Source organism: Aedes aegypti, chromosome 1 (assembly GCF_002204515.2).
Source record: "Aedes aegypti strain LVP_AGWG chromosome 1, AaegL5.0 Primary Assembly, whole genome shotgun sequence".
Lineage (NCBI taxonomy): Eukaryota > Metazoa > Arthropoda > Insecta > Diptera > Culicidae > Aedes > Aedes aegypti.
This window is the reverse complement of record NC_035107.1, coordinates 257,523,559-257,550,386: the sequence shown is the minus strand read 5'-3', so window position 1 is coordinate 257,550,386 and position 26,828 is coordinate 257,523,559. Positions and strand designations below refer to the sequence as shown.

Below are 26,828 nucleotides of genomic sequence, written 5' to 3'. Positions count from 1 at the left end.
TGCTCGGAGGTGTCGGTATTAGTTGATTTACACGGTACCAATTATGGCATTAATGCTTTGTCTGTGATATTGCTGCTGATATTCGTTTAATTGTATCATATATACTCGGTCCTCAGCGTGTATCAGGCATTTATAAGTTTATTAGCACTGTAGCAGTTGGAAAAATTGGAGATAAAAAAGATTTACAAACAATGACGTTGTCCGCTGAAACGGATGAAAAACTTTCCAGCATAGGAGAGTAAACTTGTTTCTTCGGAAAAGGGTTAGCGGACTCACCGTTTGAGTAGCGGAAGCCTCGGGCCAACCAAAACAAGCCCGACACCCTACCACTGATAAGGCAATATTGCATACAATTAATCGGCGATAAGCACTTCTTTCCCATCGCACGCGTTGGACTGTGCTCCCATGCTATATAAAATCAGCAAATGAATTGAAGAATAGGTGAGACACTTGGAAAATTCCATCTGTGGAACGATACAAACTGTTGATGAGACAGCAAAATCATATTTTCCTGGATAAGAAGACCAGGAAGAAATGAGTCATATGACAAAAAAAAATCATATGGTTCCATAAACATTATGATTTCTGCCTAATTTCTAATCCGATTCAATCTGAAAAATGGTATGCTTTCGTGAAAATGGCGTTCGGGGTGGTGTCATAGTATCACTGACATTGAAATTGCTGAACGGCTCAACTTTTGTAGTACTCAATTGATTTACAGCATTTTCAGGCTCTTAAAAACGACCTAATCAATTGGGATGTTCAATTACTTAAGATAGAATAAACTTATTTTTAATCAAAATGTGATCTCTTTCGAAGATTTGATTCGGCATCACTGCTACATAGAGCCTTTCAGGCCTGGAACAAATCCGCGAAATCAACATCCCACATCCACCCGCCTGTTATCACCAGTTGGAGGGGCAGCGTTTGTTTACACACGGAACTCGAGTAATTATCAACAACAACCTCGTTCTACTACATATATGCCATTACGGTCATCTCCAGCTCAAACCATTTGAGTGCTGCCTGTATGACAGAATTATATGAGAAGTTGGCGCAAAATACACCGTATCCTTTTCTAATTACAGAGTGGTCCCCATGCATAAAATATTAAATTTTAATGCTTTGTATTGTTATTTTCCGTGAGAATAAGTAGAGTTTTTTGTTTGTTCAAATAAATGAGTAACACATAAAAGTTATGGGTTATGACGTTCACTTCTCAAATATCTACATATTTGAAAAAGATGCTATGTAGATATTTTAGAATATTAAAGAGATGATCAAAATTCAGTTTTGGGCAAGTTGATCTTAACTTAGTGTGAATTGGCTGTTCATGCATTGCACGATGGGACAATACTGCATTTTGTACCACTTTCCCCTACAAACACATTGCAACAGAAGTGCACGTATGTATGGCAGATGTTTTGAGAACGTGCGAATTCAAACTGCCCCCGGAATTCAAAACTATATAGCATGGAAGTGTCATATTCCAGTAATGGCCGCGCCGAGGTGCTAAGCTGATTAGCACCTTGCAATATTGGTCACTGATCGACGTGTTGGTGTTAGCTAGCGTAAGTAACGTAATCGAATGGAGATACTCTATTTCCGTTGATTTGCTATCGATGATCGATCGACGTTTATCTACCGATTTAAAACTGTTGCTATGCATATACGCTTCGATTTTGAGAGGTTTTTATTTATGCAACCAACCTACAAATTGCTAACGCATCAGATTTCGTACGAGAAGAAAATCCCAATGAAACTATAAAGATAATGATCATCGTCACAGACATTAAGAGATCGGTAACTACGAAGCGTTTGAAGAATTTCGTTGTAGACTGGATACAACGTCATCCCTCGTCGCATGTCGCATGCTACTTCACCGTAGAATAGGCAAGGTTATTTAAAGCCATTATCTACCGTTAATCAATGCAATTGCTAGAACGTTGTCGCGTGGTAAATTAAGTGAAACCTAAGCAACGATGGGTGCTGTACTGACGTAGGGGAGCCTAGGACAAGTGTGCCAACCGGGGCAGAATTGCTACCTCCAATTTCACAAAGTTCAAATCAATTTTCTTATATTTAACCCAGGATTAATTTGAATTAAGCTCTGGTTCAAGTTTGTATAAATACATATTACGGTACGTGCCTCGCTAGAAACCCTCATAAGATGAGACATTATCAAAAAATCTCAAACCTGGTTCCTTATTTTGCTAAATCCCATAATATAGGTCATTGAAAACAAAAGGTGAGCATGCACTTACACTGAATTACTTATATCAAATTGTGTAAATCAACCATGATTCAATCCGATATATCATAAAGTGTCCTTTTTGCCCCCATCCTCCCTATGCCTACTAGCGGAACCATTCTAGGTAGTTGAAAGGAGAGATTATCGTATAAATAATTGTCTAGTGCAACCGATGTATGAGCTTGAGATCTATTTGGCATATCAATGCTACATTTATAGGTAGGGTAACTCAGGGTAATATGCCCCGACGAGGTAAGGGGTCATACTCAAGTTAAGTCACGCCCCAAGGGGGGGAAGATCAGGCATATAGCGTGACAAACTTTACAAAAAATTTGGATTGCTCATATAAAAAGCGTGACATGGGCTCCCTCCCAGTCGAAAAAGTCAAGATTTAGCGTGGCATAATTTGTGTTTTCAAGAAATTTAAGCTTTTTTTACAGATCATGTTTATGACTAGTATCATATTGTAATGAATGTTATTCAATCGTATCTCAAAGCTAGTAAGAAGGAATTCAAGTTGATTTGTATATAGAAAGTTACAAGAATCCCTTCATCAGTTGACCCATATTGCCCATTATTGACCCATTCCTCCTCAATTTGCATTTGCTACTACGTTGCATAAATCACCTTCGTTCCCCGGAAAAAAAATGCCCAGGCAAACGCCCCACTTACCTTCAACACTCGAAGCCACTAACCGCAAACCAAGTGGAATCCACCAGCCGACCGATGCATCGACTACACACACCTGATTGCCGCTTAGCGGAATCTTGTTTAGTGGCTGTAATTAATTCCTCGCATTGAACTTGGCCTCGATGACATTTTCCAATTCGCGATAAACTGCCCATTAATCAATTGACTCGGTATCGAAGTATAAGTTGTACCTCCCACAAAACCGAGGATACTTCACTGCAGATATAGCATAGAACAGTAGTCACTAGGGTGTGTCAAAAATATGGAAGAACAAAAAGTGCTCAACCACAGAATTTAAAATAAACTTATTCAAGTAGAGCATTTTTGAAGAATTTGTTCTTGAAATGTAGTGATTTTTTTATGATAATTGTTATATTTTGACGTTTTGTGCAGATGTTTTCGAACTTGATTATTTTTTTTTAATATTTGTTTTATAAAAACTTCAATTTTTTGTGTACAGATCTTTCAAAAATCTATATAAAATCGATTTCATAAGCATTGCACACTGCCTTAAGGCATTAGAATTTTAGATTTCAACAACACAGCGTAACAAATATAACATTTTTGCGTGTACCTAGGATCAAATAATGTGGGGTTCCTTAATCTGATGCCGTTCCAACAAATGTTCCAACACGTCACAATTTTTAGTTACAGGTCACCAAGGTTGTATAAATATTTTAAGTCTTCTTATTCATGCAAGTCCCCAAGTATGCAGAATAGGACGTAAACTTTGATTTGCGATATAAGTTGGTTTGAACTGCAAGAAAAAAATCATATAAACCGATTTTTTCAACATGTCTACAGTATCCATACAAAATTTCTTATATATAATACATGTAGGTCTTCAGAAATTTCAACCAATAAAATTGGATTACGCGATCGAAACGAAACCACTTTATTCTCACTGCCAGCAGCTGACTCACAGCTAGGCAATTCAACAACTACTGCACTAGTTCAAATTCTGTATACTACACAGAACCAATTGATGCACACTTCATTAGGTATGTCCAATGTTTATTCCCACATACAATACTATTCTATAGCATCAAAATAGTAGTTTACGGAACAAATTGCAGAATGATGATTTTTACAGCACGAGTCATAAATTTATCCTACGAGGCCTGCCGAGTAGGATAATTACAACGAGTGCTGTAAAAATCGAATTCTGTAACGAGTTACGTACAACAGTTTTTGCAATCTCGTAAAAGACCACTTGAGGGTATCAGAAATTATATCGGAATGTATTCACCATCATTTTACAATTTCTGAAAAATCGTTGTGTAATGATTCATTACGCAACTCCAAACAGTTGCGTAATGAGAAAGCGTAGTGTAATAAATCATTACAGCACTGGTTTCAGTTGCGTAATGACTATTCCCGCACTGCATACTGCATAGGCCGTTTCATGACAGATTGGCGTGATGAAAAACAGCCCATTACGATGAGAAATTGCAAAATAGTAGTTTACGCAACAAGGTGCAGAATGAAGATTTTTACAGCACGAATCGTGTGATCCAGCGAGGCTTGCCGAGTGCTATAAAAATCAAGTTCTGCACCGAGTTGCGTACAACATTTTTTTGCATTTTCATAAAAGGTTATCAGATGAATAATTGGAAAAAATTCTAATCAATTTGCACTTGATCGTTCGTAGCCGGAAGGGAAGTAAGCCGTTGGTCCCGAGATGAACTAGCCCAGAGCTAAAAATCTCAGACAGAAGAGACAGCAAAAAAAGCCTGAAAAGTAATTTCTTGGCCTATCTTGATGCATGGGAAATTTTTGCAAGGAATCGATCAAGAAGGCTCATTTTTCTGATCGCAGTATGCAGTTCAAACGGGAATCGGTGTAGAAAATTTCTGCAAGAAATCGGCAAAAAAAATAGTTTTTATTTGGATTCACATAAGATTATTTAGGCGATTTAGGGGCATATGAGACGAGGCGCGAAAAATCCAATAAGTAACGCGGCTTTCACCTCGAAAATATGCCATAGATCGATAGAACTGTAAATTAGGCCGAACAATATAATTCACAGGTCGAGGCGACAATTTTTTGCCTGTCTAGGGTTAGTAGCAGAGCTGGGAATGGTAATAGTAGTAGGCTTGAGTTTTTGCGAAAATCACGTGGCTCTTCTAATACAGTAGTTCAAAATTGTGAATTTCATCAAGTAGACTATGTTGGGTACATGAATTTTCTAAATCAGTAGTGTCATTGAAGGCTGTAAATGCGGGAAATAGAATATTTTTCTATAGTAGTTTTGGGTTGCCCTTAGCAACGGGTGTTTTGCTATTTTCAAGGCATTTTACCTACAGCAGCGAAACGCGTGAGTTTCACTGGCTCCGCTGACTGTGATTTGCTACGCTTGCTTACGGTAGTGTGAATTTCAGAACTTTTCCCAGCTCTGGTTAGTAGTGACCAACACTACAACATCTAGCCGTTCAAGACCAGAACGTTAGGTAACAATTTGTCGTTTCGATTGTGTTGTTCACATATGGCCCTCTGTTAATTTTCAACTTCTATTAATTTCTCTTATCGCTCACTTGCGATTCTATCCATCGTATCCTTTCATTACTTTCCTTGCTCCCTTCCACTTTGAGTACTATCGCGTTCACCAAGTAAAGCCAATAAAAGCTCATAAGAAGTTGAATCTTGTTTACCAATCTGAAGTAGATCTGCAATACTATTTTATATTTCTTCAACATAGCATGATGGTTCCCACTAGACGTATCATAGCCACCTATGAAGCTGGGCGAGTTGCTGCGCAAGGCACATGCATGGAGTTCTGATCTAAGCCTAACTGTCAACAACTGAAATGTAAATGAAAATAAACTTAAATCCAGAACACCCTTCTGCAATTATGTTGATTAGGGTGTCAACTAGTGTACTTGGCATTCTGAGCCAGCTGGTAGCGCAACGAATTGAGTTGAAATTTTGAGAGATCTTTTTCTTATCCTAAGCCACATATCTAGGGGGGGGGGGGGGGGCGTTGTTCAAGAGCCAGTCTATGATGGACTCATGCCGTTAATTATGATAGATGTGCGTTCCACTTTTCAACGATTGGAACTTCTTGCGGTGACAGCTTTTCTATTCAGTGTTAAGAGAAATGACCGGATTTAGTGAGTCTGTTCCGATTCAACTGCTGATTTTCAATGCAATCTACGCTAGGGTCAATTTATCTTCCTGTTTCAGAGAGTGAGTAATGGCGCTTAATCCAAAGATTATTAACTAGGACACAAGGTGGAAATACTTGTGTCCCATCTCTGGAAGACAAACGCTCAAGGAGTGCTATTAACTTTTTCAGCTGCGTCACTCACAACGTTGTTATAAACACTCAGAGCCGTAGCGTGTGGCTAGTCAGGTTGGTACCCGCCGAGGGTGCCAGTCTGAAGGGCGCCAAAATGCGTGAATCACAAGGAAAAGTTTTTGAAAATGCATATTTAATTAAGGCTTCTTATTAGCCATTAGTTCAAAATCATTATTATACATAATACAAATACAAAAAAAATTATACATAATACAAATACAAAAAAAAAATCGCTGTATATTGATCGGTCTTTCATATAATTCTAGGTGTGGATTGCGAATTCGACTTCGATTTCGCCTCCCCTTTTTCGTTCACCGCCGCTCATGCCATTAGCCTGATACTCATGACAGTTTTCTCCGGTCGGCTGAGTGTTCTCTACCATTTGCTCTTTGTTCTCGACTTGAATTTTGTAAAAATATCGATATCTACCAGAATTTTAATAGGGTCCTAAAACCCTGTTCCAATGTTAGTACCAAACGCTTAAGTTTAGGCCAGAAACACATGTTTACTCAATTTTCGAATGTTTTTCGTTGGTTTAAGTCCAAAAGAACATTTGTTTTAGATTTCGTCACAGCCCTTGGTTTAAACTCAAATTTTGTGTATATTTTGATTTCCCTGTCCCTCCTGAACAGTCAGATAAGAACAACCCTAGTGTTAGAACTTTTCAAAAGGAAAAACTCCAGTGGAAATTTGTCGACGAAGTGAACGTCAAACATGATAAAAAGTGTCAATGCTCAAATCGACCATTTTTTCAATTTAAAATTTAACTACAATACAGCCGTTATTTGAGCGGGAAAATTTGCCAAAGTAGGAGCAAAGACACGCTCTGAAGATTTTGTCTGCTAATACAGAAAATCTGCCAATCCAGGATACACTTTTTTTTTGAGTTGCAAATGGATTACCTGCTTTGCTAGTGCCCACAGTTGATCAGCAGGAGTTTTCTCATTTTATTTTGTATGGGAAAAGGCATCTAACTTCAAATATTTTGTGAATGAAAGCTTTAATCGAAAAAATATTTGGTAGGCGTGATAGCCATCATCATCACGCACAACCGGTACCAAATATTTTTTCGAAAATAGTTTCCAATTTTGAGAAACAATTCATTAGATGCATTTCGCCATACACATATTTTTCGGGTTACCTTTTAACGATTTTTCCTGCATAGAAACTAGCACATGTGCGTTACGGTGTGGCGAGTAGCAAATCAGGGCATGCATGTAACCCATTGGAATGAAATTTTATAGTGAAATTTTTACTTTTCGATATTTTCCAGAAATCATTAAGCAGAGATTTATCCAAGAGAGCATTTTTTCGTCTTTTATGATTGTCTCGTTTTTGTTCTTGATTTCTCCAGTTTTTATCCAATTAGCTTATGGTCAGCCTAAAACTGTTTACAACATTATTTTGTGATTCCGTACGAGACCACTTAAGGGTATCAAAAATCTTATCGGGATGCATTCACTCTTACTTTGCAATGTCTGCAAATAGTTGTATAACACTGCGGAACACGTTTTTGTTTCAAGCACCAAAATACCGCTACACGGGTTGAAATCAGAATCCAAAAACAAGATTATGATTCATGATATCATGATTCCAGCACAGACAAACAGACGTAACACTTAGAACAAATCTTGATCAAAATCATAGTCACGAGGGCATGAACGCCCAATTCTAAAATGAATGTGTTTGGCCGACAGGCCAACAGATGGCGGTAGTGTATAAACGTCAAACGCGAACAAAAACGATGCGAGCGCTGCAGGTGGCGGATTGGCCACCTACCATATTTTTGAATCGAACGTTAAAAGGTGGTCGATGGACAATGATGAGAGTGTGACGTCTGTTTGTCTGTGATTCCAGCGTGTTTTCGTCTTATAAAAATACACCATGATTTGGACTCATGATAGGGTAACGGTCGTATTTTGGACCCTCTAAGGAAGTGATTTTAGTATTGTGTCCCAATTAATTAATTGCACAGCGTAACCAAATCATATTCTTTTGTCAAAATGTAGAGAAAAACTTCCTCTACGAGAGAAAAATACCCAAACGGACATGTAGGATCCAAAAAACGTCGAAAATAATTGAATTGTGAAGCACTGTTTTTCATTATTTTGGACACACCAATACATTTTGGACCCTCAAAGTATATATTTTGGACCCCCGGCATTTTTTTATCGTTTGGCGACAAAGTCCATGACACTGGATGTATAGTATGCTTGCCCATAGTCTAATCAATCGAACGACAATGGAAAACCGAAGAAATTCTACGCTGTTTGTCCAGAAATTTGGAAATAGATTTAGTTTACATTTGAAAAATATCTAACGGCTTCAATTTCTGCGTGTAACGTGGTGTAACGGTTGCATGGATGCACCGATTAAATTAAATTAATTTCAGACAAAATAAACACATTTTCTTTGCACAAACGGTTGATGCAAGTACGAACATGTTCTATCTTCCTAAATAGCATGCAAATTGAGTTGGTCTTTCGATTTAAACTGGGAAAATTGCAGGAAAATGGCCAAGGGGGTCCAAAATATATAGGGGTCCAAATTATATTGGTTACCCTATCATGAGTCAGATTGCCGTAACGCAACACACGCGTTAGGTTTTTGTAGCTGATTGCTCGGAATCATGATTCAAATGCCAAAAATGCTGAGTCGCGCATCCGTTTATGATCGACAAAATAAAAAAAGGTAAAAATAGCATACATTAAGATTCGAGTCAAGAACCTTCCGATTGTGAGCCACGTACTCTACCACTCAACTACTTCGTTATCTTGAATTTGGAGTGATCGATACGAATGAGATGAAGCAAAGTGCGCCGCGTAGTGTTTTCACACTGGATGTTACGCTAATGAGGAATCATGATTATGACTCCAGGAACCATGGTTTGTGATCCTGATATTATGACCTAACCAATTTATGAATTTCATGATTTGTAAATCATGGTGTGGGGATCAGATTTTTATCCGTGTATTTACTTAATTGAGGGTTGCTGAATCCAAATTTAATATTTGACTATTTCAGCTAAGGCCGTAACAAATCTTAAAATCTTCTTTTGTCACCTTCCAACAAAATGTGTCAAGGGGGGGACAAAAAATAATAAAATTGAAATTCAGGGAAATTTATCATTTTTTATTCTCATATGGTGAAAAACCATGTTTTGCCACATATACCCGTCAAAACGAAATGTTTTAGTAATAAACACTATATTTTTATTATTGTTCTTAACATCGATCGCATAACATTTTTCATAAAACGGTTTTCAAATTGTACTCTAGCTATTAACAATTTCAAAAAGACTGCGAAAATGTTGCACTTATATGCAATTTGAAATCATGTTTAGATTGTTTCAATTTGGTCCAACATGTACATCCCTGGGCATTAAAGGCCGAAGTGGGCTTCGTGGCCGTGCGGTTAGTGTCGTCAGGCAATGAGCGTATCGTGTCATGGGGTGTGGGTTCGATTCCCGCTGCAGCCATTGAAAGTTTTCGTGAAGAATGTTTCTCGGCTGTACCATTGGAGCATGCTTGTCCGTTGTCTAGTGTTAAGATTACAGTCTGTGCAGCTAAATGGCTGAAGACGGTGTCCGTGTCTTTTTATCGTACCTGCCGCATGATATACGAATGTGAAAATGGCAACTTTGGCAAAGAAAGCTCTCAGTTAATAACTGTGGAAGTGCTCATAAGAACACTAAGCTGAGAAGCCGGCTCTGTCCCAGTGGGGACATAATGCCAAGAAGAAGAAGAATTCATATAAATCATAAAATATTTATTTAAGCAACAAGTTGCAAAATGATGATATCGTACGTTTATCCAACGAGGCTTGCCGAGTTGGACAAATACGAAGAGTGCTGAAAAAATCGAGTTTTGAAACGAGTTGTGTACAACTTTTTTGCAATTACGAAACAAGCCGTTATAGTTAGATCATTTTTTGGATCATAAACATATTTCAAGAAAACCCACATGAGCTTTCATGCGTAGTAACATCACACTTTTCCTCAATCAGGTAGGCTGTGGAATGACTGACGGGGTTGGTGGTCTGATGGCTACCGCTTCTGCTTCATATGCAGAAGGTCATGGGTTCAATCCCAGGCCCGTCTCTTTCCCTTTCCTCGTACTTTAGTAGTTGTATATCTCTCACTTGCTTCTATCTTCCATTCTAAATATATCACACCCAAAAAAAAATACTATTCGTTCATAGCAAACGCTAGAACCAGAGACGGACAAGAAACCGTTTCCCTAACGCTTCCTACTTCCACGCGCACGCCTTTCTTACGCCTGATACATAGGCAGTCTGCTAACCACAAAAGCAAACCTCTCTGCCATGCCTTTTCCTCCAATCCATACACTCCCGCATGAACTGACGTGGATGCAGTGGAATATACGGTCTACGTGGGAGTCAGTTCAATGCATCATCAATTCCTCCCCCTTCCCCTCATTGGTCTGCATTCTGACGTGGCAGGTGCCATTGTTGCCTAAAAATAGAAGATCACCAGCACTTATACACTGAGGATGCCTGTTAGTCCCAAGCAGTCATTCGGTTGGTTCCTTGTGTAAGTGCAGCTGATCTGGCGATACTGGAGTGCATCCACGGGCGGCCAATCAAGCTCAAGCTCAAGCTCAGGTAGGCTGTGGAATGACTGTCACATATTTTCCCACTTCCATGGACCAATGCACGCGTTCATCTTTTGACGTTTTAGCGGTGCCGTGTTATTTATGTGACCATGGAGACCAGTGAATTCGGCACCGCTCAAATGTCAAAGTAGTGAACTCGTGCATTGGTCCATGGACCGATGCACGAGTTCACTAATTTGACGTTTGAGCGGTGCCGAATTCATTCGTTGCCATGGTAACATAAATAACACGGCACCGTTAAAACGTCAAAGAATGAACGCGTGCATTGGTCCATTGCCGATTCCATTTTCAGGTAAGACGCTGCATACAATTTTCCTTCAATATCAAAGTTATTATTTTGTGCTCAATTGCCTGCACGAACCGCCACATTAAGCTCCTGGCAAGAATGAACTCGTCGGCATGAAGTGATCGTCCACAAGACGATACTATTCCAACAGATTCCAACTCATAATCCATCACAGTCAAATAGCCCCTGACTTTATATCCATTTGACGATCCGATACGACTCAATTCGGATCTTCAAACGGATGCACAATTTTTTTACCGGAGACGAACCAGCCACGGGCTGAAAGTCTCATGAATAGAGCTTATAATGACAATGAATGTTCAACCAGACCAAGTTGACAAAGTTATTTAGAGATATAGAGCAGTTCAATAAATGACGTATAAAGGCAATCAGATATTGATTTGACATCTCCCAAAACAGTGCTGAAAAGTGCTACTTTTCGATACCGTTTTTAGTGCTGAAAAGTAGCACATTTCAGCACTGTTTCTCTTGGTTGGAAAAGTAGGCCGTAATGTTGATCAAGTTCTTGTTAGTAAAAGTTATGATATACAACGGAATTGCAAAAAATCTATTTTCATAGGCCATACTGTTACAGTACAGTAAAACAAACAGATTGAGGACTTTTAATCCAATAACACCTGTTATCTAATCAATGTAATACAGTAAAGACAAACTGCAAAACTAGCAAAAAACACGAAAAATAATGAAAATCAACACTGAAAATAAGAAAATTTATTTATTTTCCCCTTCTGACTTTTTGAAAATTTTGAAGGGGGGGAGACAAAAGTAAAATTTCTAATTTGTTCCGGCCTAACTTGCATGCAATATTGCCAGCTTGAAAGTAACTAAGGACCGATTTCTTCACCTTCGCTTAAGGTGAAACAGTTTTGAATCAACTTCTAAGATTGCACTAGCAGAAAGCTTAAAATAAGAAGATCAGAAACGTGTGCCAACTATTTCTCCAGTTTTGTGCCTGTGAAATCGTGAGTAGGGGCACAAGTCGGCCATTGTGCCGGCCATCTTTGGATTTTGAGATGTTTCACCTTAAGCCATAAACCACGTTTACCCATACGATTAAACCGGGTTTAGGGACTAAGCGGTGGTGAAGAAACCGCTTATTAGTCGCTTAATTTGCTACAGATTTAAAATTTCATGTGTATAACATTTATTGTTAATAAAGTTCATAATACTTTAAATGCTCAACAGTTTTTTTTTTTTTTGGTTTCAAAAAGTGCTTTTAATTTCATGTAAACATTATTAAACCAGTGTGTTGTACAACTTTGGCGATCTGTTACTAAAAGTTGTGACGTGTTGGAACGTTTCTGAGAACGGCATCAGATCAGATAAATCTACTAGAGAAACATAATTTGATTCTTGAGACTACTCATTTTTATAGTTTGCACTAACGTAAGAACTACACGACATTCACAAGACGCGACGGAGACAAGACAAAACACTTATCGTTCTTACAAATCGTCAAAAAATTTAAAAATTACCTTTTCGTCGATAATTTTTAAAACTTTTTGACGATTTGTAAGAACGATAAGTGTTATGTCTTGTCGCCGTCACGTCTCGTGAATGATTCTTGAGACACGATTTTCGTTACACTGTGTAATGGTAGTTTACGGAACAAGCCGCAGAATGATGATTTTTACAGTAAGTCGTCCATTCGATTGCGAGTGCTGTAAAAATCTAGTTCTGCAAAGAGCTGCGTACAACATTTTTTGCAATTTCGTGAAAGACCACTCGAGGGTATTAGAAACCATATCGGAATGCATTCGCCATTATTTTGCAATTTTTGAAAATCGTTGTGTAATTTCTGAAAATTGTGGCGACTTAGAATGTTTACGAAAAGGACTGTAAATAAGCATATCTTACATTCTAGGATTGAGCACCATGACTTATCGAACCATTATTGTTTTTTTCTTCTGGTACACCCTATTAGTCCCTCACTTCAGATTGTATATAATCTGCATCCAACCGCTGAATTCTCATCGGATAAGAGATAACACTCTGCTGCAGACCAACAGCTCACTTTCACACTATGTTTACGACGAAGTTGAGACTCGACTGCTTCCACAGCACATTTCTTAGCGCTTTGTTTTGTAAACAGTGCTTGCAACCTAGAAATTCGATCCCGATGGATTCAGTTTCTTTCCATTTTTCCAAAGAATGCAACCGTGAAGTGATCGAGAGTAGAACGAAACTCGGGCGCGCGCGAAACCGATGGAATGTTCTGGAGGCCGCTTGAATTCGTCTCTCGAAAATTGCTGATCCAGTGAAATTGCAACCACCGTGAAATGGACCGTCCGCAGCGAAGCGACACTACGTGATAATGGGCAAGCGATTTCAGCAAAATACACACAATACCACAAACCCTTGCGAATGATGGGCGACGATATAGTTCTACCGGTAGCTAGTGTACTTGAAGGGCGAAGTAACGAAAACACGCGCGCTTTCGGGCTAACAGAAGCAGAAGGGTTTACACCTTTACGACCGATCCAAAGTCCGTCCGTGCAGCGACTGACGACGTGACGACGATTGTGATTCCTTCCAAACCAAACACAACCTCAGCGGCAGGAAAAGTGGTGTGAGTCACCCCGAACAAGAAACTTTGAGGACCAATGGAGGTTCGTTTTGATTTTTAGTCTATGCGGAAGCATCGCCTGATTAAGCTTTAAGCGAAATAGGTCCAAATATTGACTTTGGCCATCATACATTAGATAGATCAATAGCCCCTGATTGTACGGCTTGAAAAAATCTTTAATTTTTGGAAATTCTCAATGTTTCGCAAGGTCTGTAAACCACAGATCAAGTTTACATTTGCTCGGGTCTTGATCAGTTTCCCATTTCTCTTTTAATCCCGTTTTCTCTACAGAAAACACGCGATCGCACCGTACTCAATAAGGGTATGCACTATTTCGAATGATTCCGTAAATTGGTGTTATTTGATACAATGATCCTACGGTTAATTGGTCTTCCATCAAATGTAAATGCCGGGTGTCCAAAATGTATTGAGAGGTCCATAATAATGAAAAACAGTGCTTATAACTGAATTACTTTCGACGTGTGAGCATTTTTCTCTCAAAGTTTTTCTCTACATTTTGGCATGTTAATTGACTTGGCTATAACCAGTGAATCTATGACATTTGGTCGAAAGACATTTGGTCGAATGACATTTAGTCGAATGACGTTTGGTCGAAAGTACATTTGGTCGAACGGACATTTCGTCGAATGGACATTTGGTCGAAAAGGTTTAGTTGCAACAGAAAGCATAGAATATTTCTAGAGTAGCATTTTGGCGCTAATACAAGAGTGATTGAATAACCGTATCAGCTATTTTACCAACAATCTCTATGCGATTAGTAACATTTTTTATTCAATTTGATGGACGCTCTTCCAACATATTGATCAAGCTCTTGGGTTTTTAATGATTCATGTTGCTTTTTTGTTCAGGCATGTTCTGCGTGTTCAAGCCGACTTTTGTCTCCTCAGTCAACTATTATTCACTTACCCGATACATAGAATTAGCCCTTTTTCTCATTTTTAATAAAACATACCTTCTACAGCAAACTCTGTTTTTTACCCGAGGTCATCAATACTGCCAGCACAGCCATATATTTACTTGAGGAAAGTTATTAAGCTGCAAGTCACAATAAGCCAATTGGCCATAAGGAGAGTTACCGACACCTAGCATTTACTTCGTCATAAAGGTTTTCCTTAAAGCATTTTTTTCCTGGCGTTTTAATCTTGATTTCCGCATTCAAAAATCTTACCCACGTCCGTAAGCTGCAAAACCCGGAACTCAAAGAAAGATCCCGAGCACTCTCTCTTAATTATTCCATCAAATGAAGATCAATAGTTCATTATTAAGAACGTTGGCATTTCAAAAGAATAATAATGAAAACATTATGTTCACATCGTTGAGTAATAATATAAAAGCTTGAAGAATGATGATATTTTCAAAGAATAATAAATTCACTAGAGCTAAATATTTCAGTCAATGTACCTAAAAACTGCTTCCTAAAAGTTCAAGTTCAGTTGAATAATAAACGAAATCCTAGATTTTGGCATAATGATCAAATGATTTTTCAATAAACCATTTAAAAATAAGCTTTCAACCAAATTTCCGTTTAACTAAACGTCATTCGACCAAAATAAATGTTCCAAAGCAATTCGACCAAATGTCCATTCGACCAAATGTCCTTTCGACCAAATGTACTTTCGACCAAATGTCATTCGACCAAACGTCATTCGACCAAATGTCATTCGACGAAATGTCTTAAAGCCATAACCAGTATACGCAGTTCAAATAACAAATTGGTACATAAACCGAAATCACTTCCTTAAAAGGTTCAAAATACGACCGTTTCTTGTTTTATGTTTTGGACACTCTCAGTACGCCTTATCTAGGCTCTCATGGAACTCATCCTTCATATCATCAGGCATAGCTTCATTTCGTATCGACATGAAAAAAACGAATATCGCATACCCTTAATTCAATCAAATTTCGCTCATCCGTGGCGTTGAAGACGACGATCGCCACTTCTTGTTATTTTACTGCTGGCTGACGACTGATAACTCAAAGACCGTGATTGCTAGGTAGCCAAACATAAGGTAGGGTCAGTTATTTGAGGTTTTTGTTACGTGCTTGCAGTTCCGAGTGATGCCAGTTGAAAGATTCCTCTTCCGATCATGTAGATGATGACTGCAGTCTATGTTCGTGTCGAAATTAAATTTTAAAGAATAGGTATTATTTCTAATGGCGTTCTTTTTCTGCACAGCTGGTTTGCGTGTCTGAACGCAACGAAATCTCCTGTATTTCATTCGAACTTCCTGGACTCGCAAAAAAGTTTTGGACATTGACTAAAAAACATTCCACTTGTTCTCAACGAATCAACCATCACAACCATATCTTATCAGGAAACGAAAGCTGCATTTGCCGTTTCGAAGAGATCGCTACGTGTCGTCATCGATGTGACGTCGACTCTCTCACTTGGCAGGCTCCGTGCGATTCAAGTTTACTGACATCATACCCGCTAAGAGTTGATTTCATTTTCAGCGACGTTCCATGGCTCGATTCAACGATCTCTGCGGTTGGCTCTGTTAGGTACGATGGCGTGAATTAGTCAGTTGACCGACGTTCAATCGCGCGGATCAACCAAAACTTTCCGACTGGCTGAACAGCGGTGAGCCTCGACCGTGAATGGATTTATTGCAATGGCAACATCATTATCGATACAGGTTAACTTTGTACTATTTACAATAAATATTCATTAGGGTTTTTTTTTTCATATATTCATGCGAAAATCAACGCAATGAAACAGAATATCAATGATCAATATATAGTGTAATTAATTTTCAATAAGGTTCAAATAATGTATAATGACCCCACAGTTATGGATCAATTAGTGTCAAATCCAACCTATTCAATTCAAAATGAACAATAAAGAATACATAAAATTTAAATGGAAAAGCACGAATTGTCGCTTTATATCGAAATTTACGTTACTATAAGATGATCGTACAATTCGTAGTTGCTACTACGTGATTTACCAGATCAATCGAGGTTGCACAGAGTTTCAATGAATGGGACTTCGGATTAGCTTACCATATCTAATGTGCACAAACCGAGAGCTGAAAAAAGTCAATAAAGGCGTCGTCCCTACGATCATCGGAGAAAGGAAGGAATGTTAGTTAGATATCCATTGTTCCTAGAGACCTAAGAATCTTCTGCATCTTCACAGTTGAAATGGAAAGGATAATTGGTTAGTAGAATAAAGTAAGTATCTAGTAGTTACCAAAGGATGGGGATAGGATTCATGATGTATTCACGCCTAATTGGGTTCGCTATATTATTTGATAATCGCATTGTACAACGAACATATGTTTATAACTCGCCCCCGCAGGAGCAAGCGACGCGATCAAAGTATTAACTTTCGAGCAGTCACGGCTGTGGTGTTCAATTAGAGGTTCATATTGAGAAGAAATAAGAAAATATTCAAATAAACTTGATAAGGATTATATTGCTGTGTGCGTTTAAAAAGCAAATATGAAATGCGGGAACACCAAACGCGGTAAGATTTTTCACAAGAAAGGCGATGTCAAAGATTGATTTTCTTTGCTAGGTTGGCAGTGATATCGATCATGGTTGCTTAGTATTTATGGTGCAGAACAACTTAGACAGAGCGTGATTATTTATTTATTTAGTTGGTGTTACATCAATTAATTTGATAAAACATCGTTAACGATGTTACGCCAATTTACTCGGTCCATGGCTGTGTCTCTCCAACTTCGATTTTGGCCCACGTTCTCCAGATCTTGTTGCACCTGATCAAGCCACCTCGCTCGCTGTGCTCCTCGCCTTCTTATGCCAACCAGATTCGACGCGAACACCATCTTTGCAGGATTGTTGTCCAGTAGTCTTGCAACATGCCCTGCCCAGCGCACCCTTCCGGCTTTCGCAACCTTCTGGATACTGGGTTCACCGTAGAGCCTAGCGAGCTCGTGGTTCATTCTCCGCCGCCACACACCGTTTTCCTGTACTCCGCCAAGGATCGTCCTAAGCACCCTTCGTTCGAACACTCCAAGTGCTTGCAGGTCCTCTTCCAGTATGGTCCATGCTTCATGTCCATATAGGACCACCGGTCTTATTAGCGTTTTGTACATGGTACATTTGGTGCGAGGGTGAATCTCTCTCGACCGCAGCTTCTTCTGGAGCCCATAGTAGGCTTCCACTGATGATGCGTCTCCGTATTTCACGACTAACGTTGTTATCAGCCGTTAACAAGGATCCGAGGTAGACGAACTCATCAACCACCTCAAATGTATCCCCGTCTATCGTAACACTGCTTCCCAGGCGGGCTCTGTCGCGCTCGGTTCCGCCTATCAGCATGTACTTTGGTTTTGACGCATTCACCACCAGGCCGACTTTTGTCGCTTCACGTTTCAGGCGGGTGTACAGGTCTGCCACCGTTCCAAATGTTCTGCCGACAATATCCATATCATCCACGAAGCAAACAAATTGGCTGGATCTTGTGAAAATCGTACCTCGGATATTGAACCCGCCTCTCCGCATGACACCTTCTAGCGCGATGTTGAACAGCAGGCACGAAATTCCATCACCCTGTCGAAGTCCCCGGCGAGATTCGAACGAACTGGAATGTTCACCCGAAATATTCACGCTATTCTGCACACCGTCCATCGTTGCTCTTATTAGTCTTGTGAGCTTCCCGGGAAAGCTATTATTATTATTATTATCTTTTATTTTAACTTGAATTTTGAAAGAGGGAAAAATCCCTTTGAGTGATTTCATCCAGAAATCTTTCTCAAAAAGGCACAAAACCTCTTTATCTTTTCAAACAACATTACAAAAATAAGTCTTAAATACTAAAGGCTCATCCGGAATTGATCCATATCGGAGCCGTTGGAGTCATCATGAGGGTCCTCGTATATCCAAGTTACTTGAGTTAAAACAACTTAAACTCCGAATGGTACAAAGGATCAGTTATCTGAAAATATACAAAAAAAAACGAACAGTATCAACTATAATAAGAAATTTCATTAAAATACCCATATAAAATTTTTAAAATATTTAAATTTTAAGCGCCAAAATATCTCGAATAGATGAAGGTATATTAAGACCCAATCTTGAAATTTTTTCAAATGTATTTTTTCTTGGCAAATCAAAACGAGTACAATTAGACAATATGATCTATATCTTCATATGATTCACCACATTCACAAAGATTAGTGTCCTTGATATTTATGCGGTATAAATGACTGTTACATATATAGTGATTAGACATAAGTCTGGTATAAAAACAAATAAAATTACGGCTGCCCGATAATTGATGAAACCAAGGGAAATGCTTCACCTTAGGACAAATGGAATAACAATAACGCCCTTTATCACTTGTATTCCAAGTGATTTGCCAATTATTTATAGAATTTTGTTTCAATTTAGTAAAGTATTCTGATGGAAAAATAACCCGATCATAAATTATTCCACGAGAAATACCTAATTTTGCTAAAGAGTCAGCTTGTTCATTACCATAAATATTAGAATGGACAGGAACCCAAACAAATTTAATGACAAATCCTCTAGAAAACAAATCATTCAATATTTCTTTGATAGATAAAATATTTTTACTTGTTTTCAAATTGAAATTAATTGTGTTTAGAGCATGAAGGCTACTAAAACTATCAGAACACACCATACTCCATGATTTTACATAGCTCTTCGCGGTCGATGCTATCATAAAGCCGCTTTGAAATCGATGAACAAGTGATGCGTTGAGACTCGGTACACACGGCATTTCTGGAGGATTTGCCGTACAGTGAAGATTTGGTCCGTTGTCGAGCGGCCGTTGATGAAACCAGCTTGATAACTACCCACAAACTCATTTGTTATTGGTGATAGACGACGGAAGATAATCTGGGATAGCACTTTGTAGGCGGTATTCAGGATAGTGATCGCACGATAGTTTTCACAATCCAGTTTGTAGCCCTTCTTGTAGATGGGGCATATGACCCATTGCTTCCACTCCTCCGGCAGCTGTTCCGTTTCCCAGATTCTGACAATCAGCTGGTGCAGACAGGCTGCCAACCTCTCCGGGCCCATTTTGATGAGTTCAGCTCCAATACCATCCTTACCAGCGGCCTTGTTATTCTTGAGCTGGTTGATGGCATCCTTAACTTCCCTCAATGTGGGGGCAAATTGGTTTCCTTCATCCGCCGTGCTGACGTAGCCACTTCCTCCGCTGTCGTGACCCTCGGCGCCTGTGTTCTTCGTGCCATTCAGGTGTTCATCGTAGTGCTGCTTCCACCTTTCAATCACCTCACGTCTGTCCGTCAAGATGCTTCCGTCCTTAGCCCTACACATTTCGGCTCGCGGCACGAAGCCTTTTCGGGTTGCGTTAAGCTTCTCGTAGAACTTTCGCGTTTCTTGTGAACGATGCAGCTGTTCCATTTCTTCACATTCCGCTTCTTCCAGGCGGCGCTTTTTGTCCCGGAATAGGCGGGTTTGCTGCTTTCGTTTTCTTTTATATCGCTCCACGTTTTGTCGCGTTCCTTGCTGCAGTATTGCAGCCCGCGCTGCATCCTTCTCCTCCAAAACCTGCCTGCATTCTTCGTCGAACCAATCGTTACATGTCCTCCTTTCCACGTACACTGGTCCCACAGTTATGAATCATTTAAGGCTCTGTTTAAATTTGGAAAAATATAGAGAGCAAAATAAACAATATTCTTTGACGAAATCAATGCCGAATGGTAAAGTGAGATATATACCTGCAGTTCATACACAATGTTGTCATTAAAATTGTTGAAAACATTTGAAATTTTCATTTATTTGAACATGGTCTAAAACCACAATTTATGAATCGGCTAAAAAGTTGTCCACAAATATGAATCAATATGAACACGATTTATGAATCAGTTGTTTACTTTCAATAAGTTTGCAATTAAATGCAATATAGTTCATATGTTTATAAGAACACCTACTCAGACAACTCTAATTAGATCCGGGGGTAAACCGGAACCAAATATTTCAAGAATCTGCATGACATTGCTTGACTTTTGATTTTGCTACTGAGCGGGCCTAGTGAACATTGAATTTGTGGATTTATTCTGGAGCATGTTTATTTGGAGAATAATGGCAAGTAGTGTAATTAGTCAGAACTCGTAAATGCTTGACTCTTCGAATGCCTTTACTGAAGATTCCAATATATATTTTTTTTTAAGGCACTCTGTGCTCGTGGCCACTACTGTGCCGGAATCAGTTGATCTGTAGCTTCTTCTTTACCGATACAGATCTATTTTCAACTTATCTATATTTACATCTTACTTTAACTCTCTCCTACTCTTTTACTCTCGCACCGAGCAGATAGGAGAGAGCTCTGCTGTTAGTGAGGCTAGCTGCCTGCGAAAAGGGTCAGTTTGTCTCAGTCACCATCTGATACTGACGAAGGATGGATGTGCTCCCCAAAGCACGGTCCTCCGTGAGGCGTCTTCTGGTGGCTGGACGGTTTTTTTGTGGAGGGGCTGGGAATCGAACCCATGACCTTTCGCTTATGAAGCGGAAGCGTAACCTCAAGGCTACAGACCCCCCCGATGAAGATTCTTTAGCAATATTATCGAAAAGATTCCAATATTATATGGCGATTATATGGTGGCACATAACGCACGTGAAAAAAACGATACTACATGCCCTCTGATTTTTTGATTTTCTAAAAGTGTCATTACTTTTTATTTCTCCATGTGTCTGATAGAAAAGACAACAGTTCAACCTGCGAGTTAATCTAAAGAAACTTACGTGCAACATAAGATATCATAAAAAATAACAAACAATTGATAATGATATCAATCAAGAAGGATGCAAATCAGTTCTTTTGTTTCCCACTCATTGCTTTTTGTCCTTCTACAGAAGCAATACCCCGTTTTATAGCAAAATTAGGAAGAACCTATCAGGTGTAATTATTTGTTCCTCACAAATTTAGGATTTTTTATTTGTCCATAAATTATTGAATATAATAATCTTTGAGGCCTTGCATAAACCACGTCCACAGTTTTTATGTCCAAATAAGACTATTTGGCTATTATACTTTTAAAACAAGTACTGGCACCAATTATTCGTAAAAGTATACTGTATGTTGTTCTTTGAAACATTTAAGCACGTTTAAAAAATGTTTCAGTCAGTTTTTTGATTTTGCTGATATGGGGTAACATTAATCACTCATCTAATTAATGATCGGTAATATTCATAAGGTCGTTACATACTGAAATCATGGCCCCTGAAGCCGAATATGAAGTCCAACCTCTTACAAGTTCTTTACTTCTTTAGTAATTTAAAAGCTCCTTGAACTGTGGAATACGCCTAAAGGTAGGCAATTTCTTAAGGAAATTTATCATTCATTATAGTAATTTATTAATTTAGCTTAATTGAATATACTTATGAGAGTTTTGACTACGGAATCATTTTCGGTGATGCCATTTTTAGTAATAACCGCAATTTCTTTGACCGTGTCGTTTGCAGATCTCAAGTGAGACACGAATCTTCGGTAGTGTAATAGAATTGTTTCGAACAGTTAAAAGTTTTGCGTGTGAATAACCCTTAATTTTCGCAAAAACACGAAGCACCTTTCATGCTTTGAAAATATTACATCAATAAATGTTGAATCGAACCTTTCATGAGAGGAGTCATTCATATCAATTTTACCCCGGATTACAGTATATTCAGATTCCTTTTCTACAAAAAAAATTGCGTAGTTAATGAACGGTCCCAAACCACTTTTGCTCTCCCGTAACAAAACTTTACATTGGGAATTATTTGAAACTAAAAATCATTTTAAAAAATACTGAGTACTAATAGTTTGAACGCTGACTCATAAATTGTGACTAGTGTGTATATTTCCCACAATTTATTGATCAAGTATTTTACTCAAAAATCTTAGCCAAATCCGTGAAATTACGCATTTATCTGTCATAGCTATGTTTACTGAATCTATAAATGTTGTCTAGGGCTCATTCTCTCACAAAAATCTTTGAAACAAACTTACGTCGTTTCTAGCTAAGCGCCAATAGGCACACGGCTTACAAAGTTGGCCAAGAATGCAGCCCAAATAGCCACAAAAAGAATTTATTAATATTGTTGGTTCTTACCGCGATCAAGAGCTGTTTTACTGAGATAAAAAGTCTTGAAATGGCTGAACACTATGTGTTGCTTATCAGTAAAATGGTTCTGTGATGTTTTGTGCTAAATTTGATATTAATTTTGTCTTTTGAAATCAGCTGATTCATAAATTGTGGGTGATTCAACTGCGTGGGGTGACTGTACCCGACAGAGCGTGAAGAACCGCCAAAATTCAAGTAAACGTAATTTATATTTTCGATTATTTTAGATTTTAAATAGTTGAATCGTTGAATACTCAAATATAGTTGTGTGTTGGCAAACTGCTATTGATTTTTGAATATTCATATCCATTTTCATAGTGAACAATAGGAAGTGAGAATGATTTTGATCAAAATAAGTTTGGTATGTGAAAAGATTGCAAATGCGACGGTAATCGACCGGACACTTGACCGCCCAGTGAACACAAACTCGTATATGATAGTGCATAAGAGTACAAAAGTGGAGGCGATATACGTACATGCGCCATAAGGCTGCATGCAAGTTGTTCGTATATCGCCTCCACCTTTGTACTCTTATATAGGTACCATCATATACGATGGTATGTTTACTGGGCGCGAAACACTGGCAAGAACTTGGTTCTCGGACCGTGAACTTCGAGATATTATAGAACGTGCACTTAACTTCACGATAGCTTTTATTCGACTGATCTTAGGTTATAATTTCTGTGGTTTTGCTTTAAGTGTATGTGTTAATTGAACCTTAAGGTTAGTAAATGTAAGGTTTGTATGTTTGTACAATTAGGTGTGTATGTAATTCAAATTTAATAATTAAGTTATGTCTGTAGGTATTTACAGGTCTCAACATATCGGTTTTCAAACTTATGCTGGAGACTTGGCCCCTGACCCCCTTATACATCAATAGATATATGAAATAGATATATTAAAATCAATAATCTATATAAATAAAAAAAAATCAAGGGTTCCGACGTGTTTGTGTGTATAGAAATCTCAAGATATTCACCGGGAAAGTCGAAATAACGAGATTGAACGAATTTTGTATGGGACGATCCACAGCGTTTTTAAACAGCCTACTTGACAAAGACAAGACAAAGTTTGCTGGGACCACTAGTATAAAATAAATTTGAAATCATTAAGAAGGCAGGATACGTCATTGATTTCGGAATTTTCAAAAGCAGTTTTTTCGTTCAAAATCATGCAAATTTTCACGAAAATGTGTTCGCTCTATTCTATTCTCCAACTGAAACACAGTGAACACGTTTTCATCGAATAGTTTTTAGTTTTGAATAGAAAAACTGCTTTTGAAGTTTCGATGATGACGATGATTACGATGACGGAGCGTTGAACGTTAATGTAAAAAAATATTTCATAAGATTCTGTTTCACTTTTTTCACTATTCAGAGAGGGGAGTCCTTGATTGAGGGCCCCGAGATTTTGCCCCCTTGACACGCCCTAAGGGCCTTCTCTTGTCAAAACCGTTAAAAAAAAAGGTTTTCTGGAGAAGTTGTCGTGCAAAATCAATAAAAAAAATCTAAAATTCTCTGCAATTTTGGTTTTAAGCAAATGAAATATAGTTGGCACATTGTATTCAAGAAACAATAAATAATAGCGATTTCAAGCATTTTTTTTAAATGCTATGTTCAGTTGTTTTTGTAGATGCGTCTCATAAACAATAATTTTCTTATGAATTTATTTAAAATAGCTTTTCAACAGTTTCTTCAAAACTGCTCTTCAACTATTTTAAAGCAGAATTATCATTGATATTTAACAAATACTTTAATGTACTCTAGATGAGTGAATAATGTAGCCCTGACATGATAATTTTGAGGAGTTTGATAATAACTTTATACAGTAGACGTCCTAATCAAAGACAAATTAAAGACCTCCATGTCCCTTGCAGTTGCCCAAAATTTTATGGCTCATAAGGTAATCTAGAATGCCGTGAAAAGTGTACTGCGATCTGTCAAACTTGGGTACCTTTTGCACTACCGAGGGACGAAATGCAGTACTAGAAGTGGTACCCAATCTGAGCCCGAGTGCGACGGACCTGTCCTAATGGGTATTCAATAGAAAATGAGAATTTTTCCAGTCATAAAGTAACTTTTTTTCAACGAATTCAGTATTTTTAATTTGAAACTTAAAAAAAACGTCAATAAATATTGAAGGATTGGATCAAAAAGAATCTTTGCAAATGAATTATTTCATATCATTTTTTTTATTTTGAACTTATTATTCTAAAAGTAATTTAAAACTCCATAAGCGTTTCCAAAACTTTAATATGTATTTTAAAGTTTTGGAAACGCTTCTGAGAAACGGAAACGTTTCTGAGAAAAAACTGAACAGAGTTATCTCATTTTTTTATTTAAATCTTCCGTGTCTTAAACCCGTTAGGGCGCGTTACCACTAGAGATCAGGGAAATTTTCAAGTCCCAAAGATTTTTTTTTACTTTTTTTTATAAATCCGTATAACTCGAAAACGGCAAGACCTACAAAAAAGTGTTGTATGGGGGACTGTCGTGAAATTTCCTGACGTTTTAGAAAAAAATATTAAAAAAATAAAATCACATTTTCTACACTGAAAAAAATATATATTCAAAACTTTAAAGTCGATTAAAAAAAACGGCCATTTCAGATTTTGATCATCCTTAGGCAAAAAGTTACGTAATTAAATTTACTAAAAGTCGTCCATACATTGCAAATTGGGCATATTTTAGGGAAAAAAGTTTTTCTAACATCGAATTTTTTAAGTCTCAAAGTTTTTTTTTTTTTACTTTTTTTATAAACCCGTATAACTCGAAAACGGCAAGACCTACAAAAAAAGTGTTGTATGGGGGACTGTCGTAAAATTTCCTGAAGTTTGAGAAAAAAATATTGAAAAAATGAAATCACATTTTCTACTCTGAGAAAAAAAAATATTAAAAAATTTAAATTCGATTTAAAAAAAACGGCCACTTCTGATTGTGATCATCCTTAAGCAAAAAGTTTTGTAATTAAATTTACTAAAAGTCGTCCATACATTGCAAATTGGGCATATTTTAGAGAAAAAAGTCTTTCTAACGTCGAATTTTTTAAGTCCGAAATGAATTTTTTATTTAATTTTCATTTCGCTTTAAATAGTCTAGCCTGATCATATTTTCAAGTGATAAATGAGTTAATCACAAAATAGATTATATTTGTTTTATTGGGAGTAGTTAAAAGAAATAAAACGGAATTATAGTTTTTTTTTTAATTAAATTCAATTGATCTCGCACCATACCGCTTATGAGAAAATCAACTCCTTCTAAAAATCCGATGGGTTTTTTATGGTTGGAAAGATATCACAATAATATTTAATTTCTTATTTGGTCAAATCCAATCTTAACAGGTGTCTGGAAATATTATGTTTATGAAAAAAGTTGTGGTTTGTTTTTATTTTTATTATTGCTATATATCCTAAAACGTAGTATCTGCACATGAATATTTACATTATTTTTGGGCTTCACTGAATAAATTGAATATTTTTGGTTCATCCTCTGAGTTGGTATACCGTTTGGCTGCAATTTGTGTATCACTAGTAGGCATAAAACAATGATATTTTTGGGTACCAGGGACAGCTTTATCCTTATCAAACAATTCCACCAATTCCTCTGACATTTTAACATATTGTTCATTAGATATATAACAGAAATTTAATTTGGTGATACATGTAACAGTTTGTTTCACTGCCCAGTCGAATAGCTCTCGCGGAGTTGCGATTGTGTTTCCATAGTATTTTGCAAGACTTGCTTTTTTTGCCATTCGTTTGAGAGTGCACCAATAGCGTCACAGGGGCCTTTGCCGTGGGATGTGGCAAAAAAGTGCCACTCTGCTTCCAATCCATGTATTTTCTTAAAATTACATAAGCTGGCAATTTTTTTCTATTTTTATAATGAGCTGCAGCTCCATCTGACTTAAAAATAACTTTTGATTTGTTTAACAAAATTTATCAATTTTGAAATAAATAGCTGAACTGCTACTGTGTCATGGGTCTGATATTATAATAAA

General features: G+C 37.7%; 1 protein-coding gene and 1 long non-coding RNA gene across 7 annotated transcripts in view; one reads left to right on the top strand and one right to left on the bottom strand.

The window, feature by feature from the left end:
• LOC5567294 (chloride channel protein 2) overlaps window positions 1-13,691 on the bottom strand; it is a 167,937-nt gene extending 154,246 nt beyond the window's left edge. For 2 of the 6 annotated variants that reach the window (XR_002498656.1, XR_002498646.1), the window contains exons 1-2: window positions 13,038-13,691; window positions 2,924-3,157 (exon numbers count right to left, since the gene is read on the bottom strand). The gene's annotated coding sequence lies outside the window, so the exon portion shown is untranslated. Of the gene's footprint in view, window positions 1-2,923; window positions 3,186-13,037 lie in introns of all 6 variants that reach the window. The other 4 variants (XR_002498647.1, XR_002498649.1, XR_002498650.1 and 1 more) reach the window with 4 other exon arrangements.
• A 1,971-nt stretch (window positions 13,692-15,662) lies between these two features.
• Window positions 15,663-16,635, top strand: LOC110674091. The gene is made up of 2 exons (XR_002498637.1): window positions 15,663-15,878; window positions 15,944-16,635. It is a non-coding gene; the product is annotated as an uncharacterized LOC110674091 (long non-coding RNA).
• The last annotated feature ends 10,193 nt before the right edge of the window (window positions 16,636-26,828 follow it).